The sequence below is a fragment of the Gadus macrocephalus genome, chromosome 2, assembly GCF_031168955.1.
Source record: "Gadus macrocephalus chromosome 2, ASM3116895v1".
Lineage (NCBI taxonomy): Eukaryota > Metazoa > Chordata > Actinopteri > Gadiformes > Gadidae > Gadus > Gadus macrocephalus.
Window position 1 is genome coordinate 17,435,885 of NC_082383.1, and position 19,637 is coordinate 17,455,521.

Sequence of the window (19,637 nt, forward strand, 5' to 3'; positions counted from 1 at the left end):
CCGCAACGACAGAGAATGCGTTCTGTTAGGGTAGCGTTAGCTGCTGGACCCAAGAGCAGAACACAGAGACCGGACAGGAGTTGGAGTGACGGTGAACAGGTTTATTTAGATCAACTAGGAGTGAAGCAGGAGGTTGGTTGGAGTGGGGCGTATCGGGCTGGAGGGAGTGAAGACAGCAGGCTGGAGGTGACGATCCAAAAACTATAGGTGAGAGAAAACAAGGTGAGGCACGAGAATTCCACAAGAGAGAAAAACAAGAGAGATACACTGGAGCCAGGAACGAGTAACTACCACGGAAACACGAAGTACGATCTGGCGATGACTGCAGGGAAACCAGGTGTATTTGTAGGGGAGTTGATGAGACGATGCAGGCCAGGTGTGAGCAGTTGAGTGGCAGGCAAGGCAGAGACAGACAGGGGGCGTGGCCAACACAGGGGCAGAGTACACAGCACCACAACAGTGGCCATGACAGGACCTCCCCCTCAACGGACGCCTCTTGGCGGCCTAGGCTTCTCAGGGTGAGCCAGATGAAAATCCCGAACGAGAGAGGGGTCGAGGATGAGTCCCCGCGAAATCCAGCTCCTCTCCTCGGGCCCATATCCCTCCCAATCAGCAAGGTATTGGAAACCCCTACCCCGGCGACGTACGTCCAGTAACCGCCGGACGGTGAAAGCTGGGTGGTCATCAATCAAACGGGGAGGAGGGGGGGGGAGCGGCTGGGGGGCAGAGAGGGCTGGTGGAGACTGGTTTTATCAGAGAGACATGAAAAGTGGGGTGAACACGCATAGCCCGAGGCAGCTTAAGCCTTACGGCAGACGGATTGATGATGGCATCAATAGGGAAGGGGCCCACAAAGCGAGGGGTTAGTTTTTTCGAACCAGTCTGAAGAGGGAGGTCCCTTGAGGAAAGCCACACCTGCTGACCCACTCGATAAGCAGGAGCGGGAACTCTGCGACGGTCAGCGATTCGCCGGTTCTGCTCAGCAGAGCGAAGCAGAGTGCCACGCGCGTCCCTCCACACCCTGCGGCAACGGCGGAGATGGTGCTGAACCGAGGGAACAGAGATGTCCTCCTCCTGAGCGGGGAACAAGGGCGGCAGATAGCCCAGGGAGCACTCAAAAGGGGACATGCCAGTAGCTGCACTGGGCAATGAGTTGTGCGCGTACTCAATCCAAGAGAGGTGTTCGCTCCATGCAGATGGGTTGCGCGCAACCACACAGCGCAGCGCGGTTCCCAGGTCCTGGTTCGCTCTCTCTGCCTGCCCATTCGTCTGTGGATGGAAACCGGAAGACAGGCTGACTGAGGCCCCCAACGCCCGACAGAAGGCCTTCCAGACCTGAGAAATGAATTGGGGACCACGGTCAGAGACGAGGTCGGCAGGGATACCGTGGAGGCGAACAACATGTTGTACAAGCAGCTGGGCGGTCTCAGAGGCAGTCGGGAGCTTGGGGAGGGCAATAAAGTGAGCAGCCTTGGAAAACCGGTCTACGACAGTGAGAATGACAGTGTGGCCATTAGAGGGGGGAAGACCGGTTACAAAATCAAGGCCAATGTGGGACCAGGGCCGACCCGGGATAGGGAGGGGACGTAGCAGGCCAGCAGCGGGTTGGTGGGAGGACTTGGCACGAGCACACACCGTGCAGGCATGGACGAACGACCGTGTGTCGGCGTCCATTGTTTGCCACCAAAAGTGCCGCTTCAGGAGGGACAGGGTGCGATTCACGCCAGGGTGACAGGCAAAGTGAGACGTATGACACCACAGCAGAACTTGGGAGCGAGCAGAGGTAGGGACAAAAAGGCGATTTGGGGGGCCGTTACCCGGATCCGGTTCAGAAGTTTGGGCCCTCCGGACAAGGGACTCAATCTCCCAGGTGACAGCCGCCACCTTGAGGCAGGAGGAAGAGAGGATGGTGTCTGGTGGAGCCGGCGAGTTATCAGAGAAAAACTGACGAGAGAGGGCATCCGGCTTGATGTTCTGGGATCCCGGACGGTAGGTGAGGACGAAGTTGAACCGCCCAAAAAACAGGGACCACCGGGCCTGGCGGGAGTTTAGGCGTTTTGCTGTCTGTAGGTAAGACAGATTCTTGTGGTCGGTCCAAACCACAAACGGCAGTTCCGCCCCCTCCAGCCAGTGCCGCCACTCCTCCAATGCCAGCTTCACAGCAAGCAGCTCTCTGTTGCCAATGTCATAGTTGCGCTCAGCAGGTGATAGCCGGCGAGAGAAGAAGGCGCAGGGATGAATCCTCTCATCAACAGGAGCACGTTGGGACAGAACGGCCCCCACTCCAGTGTCAGAGGCATCGACTTCCACGATGAACTGCCTGGAGGTGTCAGGTTGGATGAGAATAGGAGCGGATGAGAATAGTCCTTTGAGCCTCGAAAAGGCAACATCCGCCTCTGGTGTCCAGGCATATGGGATTGCGGGAGAGGTGAGGCGAGTGAGAGGAGCTGCAACCCTGCTGTAGTCGCGGATGAACCTCCGGTAGAAATTGGCGAAACCGAGAAACTGCTGAAGCTTCTTGCGTGTCCCGGGAACGGTCCAGTCTGCCACCGCCTTGATCTTCTCTGGGCAGGTCCGCACCTGCCCGCTCTCAATGATGTAACCGAGGAAGGAAACAGAGGTTGCACTGAACTCGCATTTCTCAGCCTTTACATAGAGCTTATTCTCCAGCAACCGCTGGAGAACTTGCCTCACATGATGGACGTGTTCCTCCTTGTTGCGGGAAAAAATGAGGATGTCGTCTATATAGACGAAGACGGAGCGGTTGAGGAAGTCCCGGAGGACGTCATTGACCAGGTTCTGGAACACAGCGGGGGCATTCGTTAGACCAAAAGGCATTACAAGGTACTCGAAGTGACCAAGGGGGGTGTTAAAGGCAGTCTTCCACTCATCTCCCTTACGGATACGCACCAGGTGGTATGCATTGCGTAGGTCCAGTTTAGAAAAGATAGTGGCGCCCTGCAGAGGCTCGAACGCGGAACTGATGAGGGGCAAGGCATACTTGTTTCTAACAGTAATGTTATTGAGACCACGGAAATCAATACAGGGGCGAAGAGACTTATCCTTCTTGGTAACAAAAAAAAAACCCGCACCAACGGGAGAAGACGATGGCCTAATGAGGCCAGAAGAGAGCGAATCCTGAATATACCCCTCCATGGCCTCCCTTTCAGGGCGGGACAAATTGTACAGGCGACTACTGGGCAAAGGGGCACCGGGGAGAAGCTCAATGGCGCAGTCATAGGGACGATGGGGAGGCAGGGAAAGTGCACGACACTTGCTGAACACCTCTCCAATGTTGTGATATTCAGGGGGGACTAAGGACAGGTCGGGGGGTTCCTTGGAAGAGTGGACACCCCCCTCTACTGGGAACAGGGCAGATTTTAAGCAGGTCGAATGACAAAAATCACTCCAACTCACCACCTTGCCAGCAGACCAGTCAAACTGGGGATTGTGCTGCTTGAGCCAGGGGTGACCAAGGACCAGGGGAGTCTGAGGGGACAGGATAACAAAAAACTGAAGAGTCTCATGGTGGTTTCCCGAAACAATCAATTCCAGGGGCTTCGTTCGGTGAGTAATGCGGGCAAGGTGTTGGCCGTCCAAGGCATTTGTGTCTAAGGGAGAGGGGAGCTGTTCCAACGCAATGCCAACTCGGGAAGCAAACCCCGAATCAATAAAATTCTCATCAGCCCCAGAATCCACCATGGCGGACACCGAAAGGGGGTTGCCGAGGAACAGGAGAGTAGCATCCAGCAGGGTGCGTGAACCGTTGGGGACTGGGAAGGACGAGGTGTGACTCAGCAGGGCCCCAATGTTCACTGCTGAGCCTCGTCTTTTGGCAGCGAGGGGCAGGCGGAGATGGAATGTCCGGGCAGTGCACAATACAAACAAACTCCGGTCCTTATCCGTTGGAGGCGCTGTGCCTGGGTCAGTCGGGTGCGCCCCAGCTGCATGGGTTCCCCTTCAGATGCTGCTCGTGGCACAGGTTGGGGGAGAGCAGCTCTCGGTAGGTGTGGAAAAGAGGGACCAGAGAATGCTGAAGACATGGGGCGGCTAGTCCTCTCCCTACGCCGCTCACGGAGGCGGTTATCCAGCCGGATGGAGAGGGAGATTACTTCCTCAAGGCTGTCTGCCTCATCCCTGGTAGCTAGCTCATCCTTAATTGGCTCATTAAGACAGGAAAGAAAAAGACCTTGTAGTGACTGGTCGTTCCAGCCCGAGTTGGCTGCTACTGTCCTAAACTCCACGGAAAATTCGGCTACACTGCGGGAGCCCTGTCGTAGGGAAATAAGCCGCTTGGCGGCGTCCCCTCCCTCGACTGGGTGGTCGAAAACCCTCCTCATCTCAGAAACAAATAAATCTAAATTATCACTAGCTTGGGATCCACTGTCCCACAATGCAGATGCCCACGCTAGAGCATTTCCTTTAAGCAAACCAAAAACAAAAGCTATTCTTGACCTATCAGTTGGGTAGGTAAGAGGTTGCTGATCAAAAACTAAGGAACACTGGATTAAAAACGCCCTACATGTCCCCATGTCCCCAGCATAGCGCTCAGGAGCAGGAATGAAAGGCTCACGGGCCTGTGACGGCTGAGCCAGGGGAGCAGGAACAGGGGGTGGTACCGTTGCCGACGGGGAAGCCGTGGTGTGGGAGATCAGTAAGTCCAGTTGGGCGCCGATCTGCGTGACCCGGGTAGAGAGGTCTTTAAAAGCCTCCATCATTTCCCGGAGAGCTTGGCTGTGTTCCCCAACCCGGGCGCCTTGAGTGGAGAGAGCTTGGCGGAAGGAGTCCATGTCCGCTGGGTCCATTGTAGGCCAGATCGTTCTGTTAGGGTAGCGTTAGCTGCTGGACCCAAGAGCAGAACACAGAGACCGGACAGGAGTTGGAGTGACGGTGAACAGGTTTATTTAGATCAACTAGGAGTGAAGCAGGAGGTTGGTTGGAGTGGGGCGTATCGGGCTGGAGGGAGTGAAGACAGCAGGCTGGAGGTGACGATCCAAAAACTATAGGTGAGAGAAAACAAGGTGAGGCACGAGAATTCCACAAGAGAGAAAAACAAGAGAGATACACTGGAGCCAGGAACGAGTAACTACCACGGAAACACGAAGTACGATCTGGCGATGACTGCAGGGAAACCAGGTGTATTTGTAGGGGAGTTGATGAGACGATGCAGGCCAGGTGTGAGCAGTTGAGTGGCAGGCAAGGCAGAGACAGACAGGGGGCGTGGCCAACACAGGGGCAGAGTACACAGCACCACAACAGTGGCCATGACACGTTCGGGAAGAGTGAGTTAATACTGAATGACGTATAGTTATTATTTTTTTATAAATGTTATATGCAGTCCACAATTCTGTTCCATATAGTGGCCGTGATTTGTGCGCATGAGCTGGTTTCTGCTATTGTGTTAGTTGACCCACTCATTAATCGGGCAACTAGTGTATAAGCCTGCACCTCGTGTAGACATTGCATATGTGTACGTCACTCTGCTGTGCCGTTGTCGGCTGTTATATTGCACTGTGTTAACGTGTGTATGTTGAAGCTATTTATGCCAGTTATGTTTCTATAGCATTTATGGGATATCGCTAGTACTGAAGCCCGGTGTTTTAGTATGTAAATCTTGTAATAATTATATCTTACAGAAAACCATTCGTACATTTATTCATTCATTCCTTCCTTAATCTGATTATTCATTGAAGCCATTGTTGATGTCATTCGCTTATTCGAGATATATAAACAACAAAACCTGTTCCCTGTGCATGCGTCTACTCTCTGACTGGAGTTGCCGTCCTGGATAAAGTGGTCCCAGCGCACACACGTACATTCTCCAATACCACCAGACAGCGATTAAAAAAACCAGAGTGAAGTTCATTAAAAATGTAACTTATTTACATTTACATTTAGGGCATTTAGCAGACGCTTTTATCCAAAGCGACTTACAATAAGTACATTTGTCATAAGAAGTGAAACAATATATTGCTGTCAGTACAGTTAAGATGTTCAGAGAGCCAAGTGCAAGAACTAACAATCGCTAGGCTAACCCATTCCCTGTGCACAGCAATGCTAGCAGCTACTGCAGATACACAATTAAGTACTATGAATAAGTGCAATGTAGATTAAGTGCGTACAATAAGTGCGTACATTAAGTGCCAGGACGTACAACATACAGTGGTGGCCGGAAGGGGCTGGGTAGCTATGCAGAGTCGAGGTGAACACTGAACAGGTGAGTTTTGAGTCTGTTGCGGAAGCTGGTGAGCAACTCTGCGATCCACCACTGTGGTCCCAAAACAGAGAAAAGTTGTGAGTTTGTTGATCCACCTTTGCTTGCTCTTAGTGATGGCGGCAGCAGCAGCCAGCTGAGGGAGTTGAGCGAGGGGTGAGGGATCGAGCTGGGGTGTGTGATTTTACCAATGCTTGGAGGTAGGCAGGGGCAGTTCCATCGACTGCCTTGTATGCCAGTTCCATCATCTTGAATCTGATGCAAGCTACTACAGGGAGACAGTGGAGGTCCCGGAAGAGGGCGGTCACATGGGAGAACTTCGGTAGGTTGTAGACGAGGCGCGTTGCAGCATTTTGGATGCGCTGCAAAGGTTTAATCGCAGAGGCAGGGAGTCCAGCCAGGAGCGAGTTGCAGCAGTTAAGGCGGAAGATGACCAATGATTGGACTAGAAGCTGAGCGGCTTCCCTTGTGAGGAAAGGCTGGATCTTGCAGATGTTGTAAAGTGCGAATCTGCAGGATCGGGCCACCGCAGTGATGTTTGTGGTGCAGCATAACTGATTGTCCAGTACCACACTGAGGTTTCTGGCAGTTGTAGAAGGAGATAAAGTGATGTTCTCAACAGTGACCAGCAAGTCCATTTGACCAGTAAGTCCAGTATTAATTACAAGTCTAAACTGCGGAAATAGAAACATATTCCAAGGTACCTTGTGAGGGACCAGCGTGGTCGCCCCACGTATCTGGGATACGAACAAACAGATTCTGAGAGTGTGGGCAAAAATGAGGGCAATTATCTCAGGACAAAGAAAAGTTAAGTTTTATTTTCTCCAAAACATTCAAAAAAATATATAGCAACGTTCCAAAAGAAAAAAAAAAGACTGCATCAGTCAGCAAGCATAACCTAAGATAGCATAACATAGCATAACCTAACCAAAACATACGTCTCTCGTACTGGCCTCCCGTCAAGCCAGCACCACCATCAGCCCCCAAACACCAAATGAGGCAGCCCTTAAATAGGGAAATTAATTTGACCAATCAAGGCCGTATGGGCCAGACCACTAGTTGGGGGGACATTCTGTAGCTAAAGCTACCACTCCTACATAACTGAACAGAAAGTACATTGTGTGAACACAAAATAAACATGACACTAAATAAACAATCACCAAATACATATATACCCACACCGTGTGCACAACCTATAGATATTTACAAAACAGCTGTTTTTATCAACACCCCCTGGGCTATTCACTGATGCCATGATCCTGAGCTTCCCTTACCACACTGCCCCCTACCGTGGCGGAAGTCCAATTTGACACCATCCCAATTATAATATATATATACACAATATAATAATAATAATAATAATAATTTCTCTAATGCGAGACTGTGAGAAGGGTGAGGATTTCACCTTCTCACATACCTTTTGAAGAAAACCTTGGAATATCTATTTCCTAACCAGTGGACCCTAGTTCACGCGACGTTGATCCATTGAAAAGAAAAGAAAGAAGAAGGCCAAAAAAAACGTAGGCTTGTCACACGTTTAAAGCCGTTATTGTATTTAATTAATTAAATATTAAAATATATATTATTGATGTATATAAACATAGTTATTTATTTATAATATTATAAGTAGACCATCGTTTTTATTCAATTATCATTATAACAAGATCTGTATCTCACCATTGACCATCCTTTCGGAAATTCTATGAATGAAATTCATATTGACGGTATGGCGCTATATCCCTATTCTCGCACACCGATCTTGAATATAATAGAACATTCTCGTTACTTCGAGGAAGTCTGGTGGTCTCTGTTTATAATGAATAAATAAATAAAAATATTCATTACAAGGCTCTGTGGAACGCTCCGTTCACTTGCATGGGCCTTCCCGACTTCCGGCGGTGAATATTTTTTTCCTTCAGGGCGAAGTAAGACACCTCCGCTTTGCTTCGGTGTCCTGCTCGCCCTGTTGGGGCTTACTGCTTTCCCGATAATGACCTGCTTAAAGTTTTTTTAAAGTTGTTAAATAAAATAACATCATTACACAGTTACATAAAATAACAATCAACAAAGACAATGGTTTTATAGCCAAGATTTAAACGGCATGCTGGTTTCAGCGTCCATAGCAACCATCGTAGCAACCATGTTATTATATTTCTGTCGAGACCTGAATTATTTTTCGTCACAACTATCAAACCAAACATCCTTCACATTCACGGAGCTAAGATTATGAAAGTAAAATGCACATTTCTCGCCAAAAATGTTTACATAAACACCCTATAATGGCGTAACTATAGTAAAATATCTTATTTTCCACTACAGGAGTGAATGGGCGGCTGGAGGACCCGCTCTGAACGTCAAACATCGCATTGGATGGCATTACATTGTAGTGAATTGAACCCCCTCTCCGTCTGCAGACGACGTCGAAGGGTACCTTTCCCATCAGCGACTGACGCTAAAGTGCCTTTTCCTACAGTCAGTATTTGACGTTCTCGGAGTGATACTGTGTTGCTCAGGCAGCGCCACAGCGGCGGGTTCCTTCGGTTCTCAGATAGGACACAGGATGTTCCCCTGTTCCATGTCCACACTGGTCCTCGGTCGTCTGGCCCCCCCCCCAGGGGCCCACAACACACGCCCGTAGAACCCAGTGGTTTCACGTCACCTGGGAGACAGCTGTGAACGAAAAATGAGTTCTGTGGACGCGCTGATCGTCACCCATACGCCCAGCAGTGACGTGAGTTATTAATGTCACCTCTAATTTCACCGCTGGGGGTATATTTAAACATCTGTGGACGTGCTGCATGTCATCCGCTCTCTCCTTCTCCACCCCTCCCTGTCTCTCCTCCACCTACTCCCTGTTTCTCCTCCTCCCCTTCCCTGTTTCTCCTACCCCCCTTCCCTGTCTTTCCTCTTCCCCTTCCCTGTCTCTCCTCCACTCCCTGCCTGTCGCTCCTCCTCCACCCCCTGCCTGCCTCATCTCCCTGTCTCTCCTTCCAATCTCTCCTCCACCCCCTGCCTGTCTCTCCTCCCTGTATCTCCTTCCGGTCTCTCCTCCACCCACTTCCTGTCTCTTCTCCCTGTCTCTCCTTCCAGTCTCTCCTCCTTGTCTCAGCCATAATAGACGCATCAAGCCCTTCAGAATAATGTCTACAAAACTACCCTCCAGTTCCGCTCTGAATCCAGCGCTGTGAATCTGACACGATGGGTTTGTGTTCTCCACGCCATGCTCTGGGCTGACTGGAACACACGACCTGACTCATCTCCCACGGCCGGATGACTCAGCCTCGTCTGCCCCGCAGCGCCTAACATTCCTCTTTCCCTTCCCCCCTCCATCCCTTCTCTGCTAGATATTATTTGTAGAACGTGCCCTCAATGTCACACCAATATCATCTACTCAGCCAATCAGAAAACATCAACATGTAATCGTCATAGCTGCAGCAAATGACAGTGGATGAGATGGGCGATGGGTCGGTGTGCTGCCGGTTCAAATCCATTCCTCAAATGGACTTTGCACTTCGCTACATCACTATTCAAAACAGTGAATGAAAAATACTTTCAAAAAATATCTAAGTTCTTAAGCTGTAGGAGTAGAATCTGGGACCCTATTTTTCATATTCTGTCAGAAGGAAATAAATAATTAATTTAAAATGAAAACAAAATTATTGTTCCATCTTAATTTAGATTTTCTTCCGCCACCATCACTGTGATGTCAGTCCACTCTTTGAGACGCACAGACTCAAAGAATAGACACACTCTTACTTTTACCAACAAATGCAATGAAACCTCTTTTATTTTTGAACACTAAACACAAAAGAAATAGCAGAAGAGAAACCCAGGATGTTGGAACTCTTTCCTGTTTTATCTTGACAAAACTCCACAATATTTTTCACAGGCTGAAATAGTCTTGAATATTTATGCACGGATTGCCTCTATAGTCTAAAGATCTATGGGCTCAACAGCACTTTTATTAAAAATAATAAACACAGATCATCAGTGTCTGGCAGGGTGTACATTGTGTGGCTGAGGTAATCTTTTCTCTCTGGTACTTATTGTGCAGTGAATAACGGTTCCACATCCTATGAGGCCACTGGCTCTTTCAAACCTCTTCTACATAACTTCTCCTCAGCTGCTCTAGTGAACCCATACTATAGCATAGCACTGTAGCAAAGCATTATAGCATAGCACTGTGGCATAGCACCATAGCAGTGCGTGGAAGTCCAGGATTTCTAGTCTGCGTTTGCCATGTCTGTATTTCTTCTTCAGTGGCACGATTTAATATTAATCCCGATTCAGCAAATTCCTTCCTCTAATCTAATTAAAATAAAGGTAGGCGCGGCCGTACCAAACATTACTTTGTGAGGGTTGAACCAGACCTGGTAATCATCCACCTCCCGGCCCCGGAGACGAGGCACCACCGAACACTGAATCTCAACGCTTTGTTTTGCTCCCGGGAAATAAACGCAGAGGAAGAAATTCAATAGCATCTACAAATCTCCTTAATGACAAAAATAATAACGCCAAAATATTGATCACAGCTGGCGGTTTCCGAAAGAGTGTGTGGGCTTTAGATACACCTGTGTGTGTGTGTGTGTGTGTGTGTGTGTGTGTGTGTGTGTGTGTGTGTGTGGGCTTTAAACACAAACCTGTGTGTGTGGGGGGGGGGGGCTATAAACACACCTGTGTGTGTGCGGACTTTAAACACACACCTGTGTGTGTGTGTGTGTGTGTGTGTGTGGGGGGGGGGGGGGGGGGGATGGAGCATGCATGGAGGTCTCCCCGAGGCGGAGTCAGCTTGGGTCACCTCCTGGTTCTGATCCAGGGTCGGTCCTAAAGGTATGTCCCGGTGAAGACCTGGTTAAGGCCTCAGGGAGACTTAAGGTAATCATAAACCTAACCTCAAGACTCCCCACACAATCATATTCATGCTAATGCTATTGCTAATGCTAACACTATTGCTAGTAAGTTATCATAACATGTTACATTTTTTGCCATGTAATATATTTTGTCGGGTACATTTCCACATCTCCATTTTCCGCTGTTTTTTTATATATTGGCCTATTATATATCTATTTTATGTATTGGCCTACATTAAACATTCAGTCACAGTCATATGACCGAGACGGATCCATTCTGGTTCCTGTGCTTTACCAAATCCATACTTAATATAATCCTGTATCTTTGTGGGCTTTCAGATATCTGTGAGTGTGTGTGTGTGTGTGTGTGTGTGTGTGTGTGTGTGTGTGTGTGTGTGCTTGTGTGTGGGCCTGGGTATGTGTGTGTGTGTGTGTGTGTGTGTGTGTTTTTGTATGTGTGTTTGTGTGTGCGTGTGTGTTTGTGGACCTGGGTATGTGCTTGTGTGTGTACTTGTATGTGTGTGTGTGTGTGTGTGTGTGTGTGTGTGTGTGTGTGTGTGTGTGTTTGGGTGTGCATGCATGCGTTAAATAAGGAACAGTGTTTTCTTTCCCCCTTTTCACATTGATTGTTTTGTTATAAACAGTATATATATATATATATATATATATATATATATATATATATATATATATATATATATATATATATATGTTATAATACCTCATAAATACTCAGAAGCATGTTAACGGCTTAAACCTGGCTTAGGAGGACATTGTGTGTAGAACTGCAATACTAGATAACAAATACATGTATGATTATTTTATGCTCTAAAGCCAGACTTTTCTTGCTAATGGCCTTTGCCTCAACCTCTCCCTCACTCGTTCCTCCCCCTTGCTCTCTCTCTCCCTTTCATTCCCTTTCTCCCGCAGTGTTTGTGGAAAGCCAAGATAATTAAGGGAGGCACACATGCACAGGCACACACACACACTCACATACACACACACACTCCCGCACACACACACATACACATACTCACTCCCGCACACACACACACACACACACACACACACACACACACACTCACTCACTCACTCACTCACTCACTCACTCACTCACTCACACAGCCACACGCACGCACGCACACACACACACACGCACATGCAAATACATATGCACACACACACACACACACGCACACACTCACACTCACACTCTCGAATGTTGGCCTGCAGAACCAAGGATGATAAAATATTCAAGCCTGTTCTGGATGCTGTTATTTCTAACTGAAACTTTAATGGCTTTTCCAGGAGTATATATCCAGGGTGTGTATGTTTTTATGCATACAGACAGAGGGCCATTAAGGCGGAAATGTGCGATGTAATGGAAAAGCTTTTTACGCACCTGGGACCAACCTGGCGTTCACTGTCAGAACGGCCTCCATATTCTGCAGCTGGTAGAGATTAGTTAAAATGAATTTAGATGTGCTTGGTCAATCTGAAAAGAGATATGAAGACATCACAGCAGGCAAGTCTATTTGTCTGTCTGTCTGCACAATAAGAATAGGAGAAAACAGAGGGAGACATAGACAGTGTTTGCTCTATGATAAGAGTATACAGGAGAGTGTGTCTCGTCTTCACAACATTGAATGGTTTACAACATCCTGGCACTTAATGTACGCACTTATTGTATGTTGTACGTCCTCGCACTTAAAAATAGTACTTAGCATCTTATCCTAGCTATCTCTGTTTTATGCTGGGAATGGGTTCAGAGATTGTTAGTGCTTGGCACTTGGTTCCATGAACAGCATCCTGTACCAACAGATATATTGTTTCTCCTTTTTGTGAAAAATTTACTTATTGTAAATCACTTTGGATTAAAGCGTCTGCTAAACACCCTAAATGGATATAAAACTGTAAATCGGAAGAAGTTTGCACTTGGTTTGAACTGCGGAGATGGGGACACGACCAATAACCCCTAGAAATCTGGGATGTCTGAAATGAGCGTCCAAAATTGAGTCACAAATTATTGAGGAGAGCGGTAGGGATGTCCCGATACAACTTTTTCACTTCAGATACGATACCGATATTGTAGCCTTGAGTATTGGCCGATACCGATATCAATACGATACGATATAGGCACAAATCATGCATATATTTATTCCTTATTTTGTTGTTTGGAATGTTAGAAAAGGCTTGATAAAGTGATGTTACTGTTACTGATGTTGTAGTGATATAACAGAAAACAATAGTCAGCAACAGTAGGTATAGGAAAAACTGACCCATTTATTATTAACCAATTGGTTACATAAATGTTAACCTTCAACATAAGAGTATTACCTCAACAAATTCAATAAAAACAAAATGTTATATTTAAAGTGCAAAATAACCACTGGTTACCAACATCATTATACAATTGAATTGAATAAATTAAATTTTAAAGTGCAAACAATTCAAGTTCACTTCAGTTATTTTTCTACTGTCAGCATATGTTGGAAACAACTGTGGGCAGGGACAAAAACAACAAAAACAACACAATATTGTCCACTGTCCAACTGCTCTAAGTTAAGAGTTCACACAGCTCCAGTTTCACTGACTGACTGTGCCCAAAACAATGTAGTAATTACTCTTAGTCTTCACTGAAGAATAGAGTGTAAACACAATAAACATATCACTCTAATAACAAGAACATAAAACAAATAATAATCAGTCAGTGCTGACTACCCTTACTACTCCTCCTCCTCCTTCTCCACTTTCTGCAGTCCGAGCATAATGTGGAGATTTTTTTTTAAGAAGATAAGCATTTCAGCATGCTGTGCTGTCAGCCTGCTCCTGTGCTCCTCAATGATAATTGACGCTGTGCTGAAGAGCCTTTCACTCTCCACACTCGTGCAGGGAGCACAGAGGAATTTAGCTGCTGTTGCAGCCATGGTGGGGAGTCGAGCTTGGTTTAGGTTCCAGTAGTGTACCTAGCTGATTCATTGCCTTTTTCATGTTAGCAGCATTGTCTCTTAAAACGACATGGACCTTATTTTTCTCAATCTTCCAGCCATGCAGCATCTCCTCCATGGTGTGCGTGATTGCATCAGCTGTGTGCGATCCCCTGAATTCACGTGCATGTAACACTGCTCTCTGCAGTGTGAAGTCAGTGTCCACCCAGTGCGCAGTCAGGCTCAACAGAGACAGCGGACGATGGTCTGAGCTCCAGATGTCGGTGGTGAAGCTTATAGCATTTGCCTTCTCCACGTGTGCGGCAATACACTTTTTAACCTCTTCGTGCATCCGGGGTATAGTTTTGTCTACAATGTAGTGGCGGCTAGGAATAATGTAGCGAGGTTCGAGGTGCTCCATTAAGCGTTTAAACCCGACATTACTCACCACCGACAGGGGCTGGTCATCAAGCACAATAAACTGGGCTATCTTTTCTGTTATGGCCATTACCTTTTTGCTGTCCCGTGGTAGTTTGTCACGTCTTGCAAAGCTTTCGGGCAGCGTGGGTTGCTGAAGCGAGCCAGAGGCTTGTTGCTTCGCCTTGCTGCTCTCGCGAAAATCCTCATGTTCTTTTTTGTGGTGTTTTTTCAAATGTGCGATGAGGTTGCTTGTATTGAACCTTCCCGGTTCTGTCCCTCCACGGGACACTTGCGCCTGACAAATGTTGCATTTAGCTGCAACGTCTTTGTCCGAGTTTACGGTAAAATACTTCCACACAGCCGACATCACTACACCTTGCTGCAGGCACACACGTTGTCGTTGTTGATCACGTGGGCTGTGCATGCTGGATCAGAGACGCTCTTCTTCCGCGGCCGGCACCAACGTTAATTAAGGGGCATTACCACCTACTGTGTTGGAGTGTGATCAAACCAGAGTCACCTATTATAGAAGTCCTGGAGCGGTAAATGGACAGCTTATATCGGAGCGCTTATATCTGAGTTTTTAGATTCAGTCCGATAAAATCCGATATTCACTTTTTTGGCTGATATCGGACTGATTTCCGATATCAATATCGGATCGGGACATCCCTAGAGAGCGGATCATGTTTAGAAGGTGCAAGTCATCACCACATCTGATAACCCCCCTGCTGTGCAGAACCATAAAGATATTCACTAATATTATCCAATGTTTACTGATGTTCACTAGGGATGTGTCGGTCGCGACTGATTCGTTACAACGAACGAATCCCGAACGTGAACGACAAGAACTGGTTCCCCAAAACAAGAAGAACTGGTTCTTTGATTCTTTTTTTTTAACATAAACCAAACATATGGTCACGAAAATAAAATATACAAACGAACAGAGCTCCGTCTCCCCGCGACTTATATTGATTGAGTCTACAACGTGCTCAAAGATTCAGCCAATGAGAGGTAGCAATGGTGTTGGAATGGCACCTGGGTAAACCAATGACAAGGCGGTACCGTCGAATATGCGCGCTTTCTCTGTCTGCCTAACCCTCCATCTGTTTATTGGATAAACGCATTTCCCAATCCCAGGAGTCTTTGCTCCATTCTACATCAATTTAAGAACAAACAAAGAAATTAAACTGCAGTTCGTATTTTTTATTTATGACCATGCAAGTTCTGTAATGCCTGAACAATGAATAATTAAATGTAAAGTAAAATAAAATTATAAATGTAAAACCATGAATGAAATATAGAGAGTAAGCAAGTGGTATACATATTGGTGGGACGTTCCATATACTATATAGCAGGCATCTCCAAACGGCGGACTGCGGTCTTGACGGTCCTATCCGGACCCATGACCAATTAAAAAAAATACATATATTATAATTATTATTATTTATTTTTTTTAAGATGTAATCTGACATAACGAACGAATCAAAACGACCGAATCAAATAAACGAATCGTTATAGTGAACTGAACTGAAAGAACTAGTTCCCGGAAAAGAATCATTTTGCCCATCCCTAGTCCACAGCAGTGAAGTTGTTTTATCTTTAGCTAGGTTGGACAGTTTTTATTCTTTTACGCATCATTTGAACATTTTTAAAGGGTGTAATATATGTCCAGTAGGCTTCTCGGACCATTCAATGGTTATTTGTGAGGTTTTTATTGCAAATATGAAGAATAAGTCTCCATATTGGCATTTTAACACCCCTTTGCTTTTAGATGCGCATTTTAGAGAGATTTTATTTATTTTTGGAAAGGTTTTAGTGAGAGGAAGGGGGATTTTATGTGTTTAAAACAATGGTGGGATCATGGCAAAATACAGACAAAGCAGCTTTGTCAACAGTACACTCTCAATGTCTCTTGTTACATCACCAAGTCTATGAAAGATCTGGAGTCAGGTATAGGACAGAGCAGACAGATCCACGCTCTGCACTACGGACAGCAGCTCAGACATAGCAGACATTAGGAACAGAGCGGTGGATTTCTATGTTAATCTGTATAGCAGTGAGTACCAGGAGGATGATGGTGTTTTCGACTTGTTCTGTGAGAACCTGCCCACAGTGTCAGAGGAGACCAACAGTGAGCTGGAGAGGACCCTGACTGAGGAGGTGTTTGCTGCCTTGCGGAGTGTAAAGGGGGGTAAGGCCCCCGGCAATGATGGGTTGCCCTCTGAATTCTAGAGAGTTTTCTGGACTGTACTTAAGGAAGACATGCTGGGGGTTTTCTCAGAGAGCTTTGATGACTCCTCTCTGCAACAGAGCTGCTGGAGGGCTGTCCTCACTCTGCTGCCCAAGAAAGGAGACCTGCAGGAGATCAAGAACTGGAGTCCCATCTCACTTCTGTGTGTAGATTACAAGCTGCTTTCAAAAGTCTTGTCCAACCGTCTGAAGAAGGTGCTGGACCAGCTCATTCACCGGTCTCAGACTTACTGTGTGTCAGGCAAGTCTCCGGTTCTTTGGGTTTAGATACTTGTCTGGTTTCTTTAGACCAGGAAAAAGCTTTTGTTCGGGTTGAGCACCGCTACCTTTGGAAAGTTTTACAAAGGTACGGCCTCAGCCTGGGTCTGATAGCTAAGATGAAGGTCCTGTATGAGGACATTGAGGGTGTGCTGAAGATAAATGGTGGTCTGTGTAAACCTTTTAAAACAGAAAGAGGTATTCGACAAGGCCATGTCTGGTATGTTGCATTCACTGTCTATAGAACCCATGTTGCACAACGTTAGTGGTTTTATTGATGGCCTGTTTTTACCTTATAATAGGTCAAATTTCATTTCATCAGCCTATGCAGATGACATCATCATTTTTATTAAAAATCAGGAGGACATTAATAAATTCGGCCAGATTGTTAAAACGTATGGGAAGATCTCAGCTGCCAAAGTGAACTGGGCCAAGAGTGAAGCGCTGGCAGTTGGGAGGTGGTCTGCGGGTCTGCCTCAGCTGCCGGGGGGGGCTGAGCTGGAAGAGGGGGGGGTTTAAATACCTGGGGATTCATCTGGGGGATGAACAGAGTGAAAGGAAGAACTGTGGGGGTGTGTTGGAGAAGGTGGAGGGGAAGCAGGCTAAGTGGAGGTGGCTGCTTCCCCATATGTCCTACAGAGGAAGGCTCCCAATTGGGGGTCAAGCAGCAAAGCTGCGAGACAACCTATTGTTTTCGCACATTTTCTTATTATTATTTACCTGCCATTGGAGTCAATGGCAGCCCATAGAACGCATTGGTGAAAAAATTTGGCACACTGGTTCAGGACAGTCCCATTAGCCTATAAAGCAAATTTGAGGTCGCTAGCTCATTAGCTCTAGCGCCGGCAACAGGTCAAAGTTGGACATGCATTCATGTTTATAACTTTTGACCCATTCGTCCAATATTCACAAATAAGGGATCATTGGAAGCCTTGGTCAAAGCCGAGTTCAAAGCACCCTATGACGTCATTTTACGCCATGATGGAATTTCCGCCATCTTGGTTTGTGTCAAAAAACTTAAATGCATCTCCTATCACAAATGTTCTCCAATCATCTCGAAACTTGGCACACATGATCTTCAGGCCATGCTTGATAAAAAACATCGAATATAATTTTCAAATTCAAAACCGTTTGCCCGCTACAGCCAATCAGACCTCCCCATATACAGTAGCTAGTATATTATTTCTTGCAGAAATATCCGCGACAGCCAATCATATTCCACCGTGAAGCCGCCAAATAGGAAGTAATCCAATTTCTCAGCAACCCTTTGACATATCATAACCAAACTTGATACATAGACCCATAACATCATCATGGGGACACTCAATGAATTGGTAACCATTGACCTCTAGGGGGCGCTATAATTAATGAAGACGTGTTTTAACTCCTCTCTCTTCACATGAGTACATTTCAAACTTCTTTTCAATGTCTGATGATACTGTCAGACCTCCCCATATAGCTTATAAATTATTTCTCATGGCAACATCAGAACTTGGTTGAACTTGTTGAAAGTTGTCAAAATCAGTTGTACATTTCCACAGGCCACAAATTATGTCCAGTCTTCATGAAACTTGGCATATATGATCTTCAGACCAAGCTGAATAAATGTGTCAAACAGCTTTCTCAAATTCAAAACCGTTTGACCGTGACAGCCAATCAAACTTGACGGCAAAGCAGCCAAACAGGAAGTAAGCCTGTTCTCAGCACTTCTTTAACATATCATAGCCAAACTTGGTACTGTGGGGGGACGTGCGACGTCTGGCCTGCAGGGAGAGTATGGGCAGGTTGGGAGTGCACCAGATTGACTGGGGGGGTTGGACCTGAGTGCGAGCAGGTGTCAGCCATCAGGCCAATCAGGAGTGTTTGTACTTATGCGCCTGCTTTGTGTTGTAGTGAGGAGGGGAATCCAGGAAGGATCGGGAGTGGAGAGACAGGGGCGATCGCCTACAGAGATCGCATTGAACGAGTTATAATTGACCTTTAACGAAGTTGTGATTTGTTGAACGTTGTTGGAGTGAAAATAAAATTACTTTCTGTTCAAGCAGCAAACCTGGTGTCCAAGCGCTCTGTGAACCCATTACAGTAGAGCCCAACGTGGGACTCGACCTGGCCCAGTCCTTGGCCGCCGATCGGGCCATGCTCCGGGAGCTCCTCGCCTCCGGCGGACGCGGCGAAGGACCCCGAGGGGCGGAACCCGCCACGCACATACACGTCCCAAAGATGAGGGAGGCAGACGACGCGGAAGCCTTCATCGAGACCTTCCAGGGGGTGGCCGACGCTGCTCAGGGATCGGGGGAGGCGGGGGATCCCCAACCCGAGGTCCCAGCGCCGAGGTTTCCACCGGTGGAGGATTTCCCCCTCGAGCAGTCTCGTGACGCCACACTGAGCTCAGCCTACGACCAGGTGATAGCTATTGATGGGAGTAAGGTCCGGCCAGACGCAGCGCTGACTTACCCACACTTTATAGTGGTTAGGGATAGGCTTTATCGGGTGAGTCGTGACACCCAGAGTGAGGAGGTTATTACCCAGTTGCTGGTACCCAGGAGCCGCCAGAAAATGGTTTTATAACCCAATGGCGGGCCGTTTGGGGTACGATAAAACACCTGACCGGATAATGGCCCGGTTCTATTGGCCGGGGATTCGGGCGGAGGTGCGCAGGTGGTGCGCATCCTGCCCCGAGTGCCAGTTAGTGAATCCCCCGGCCGTCCCTAGGGCTCC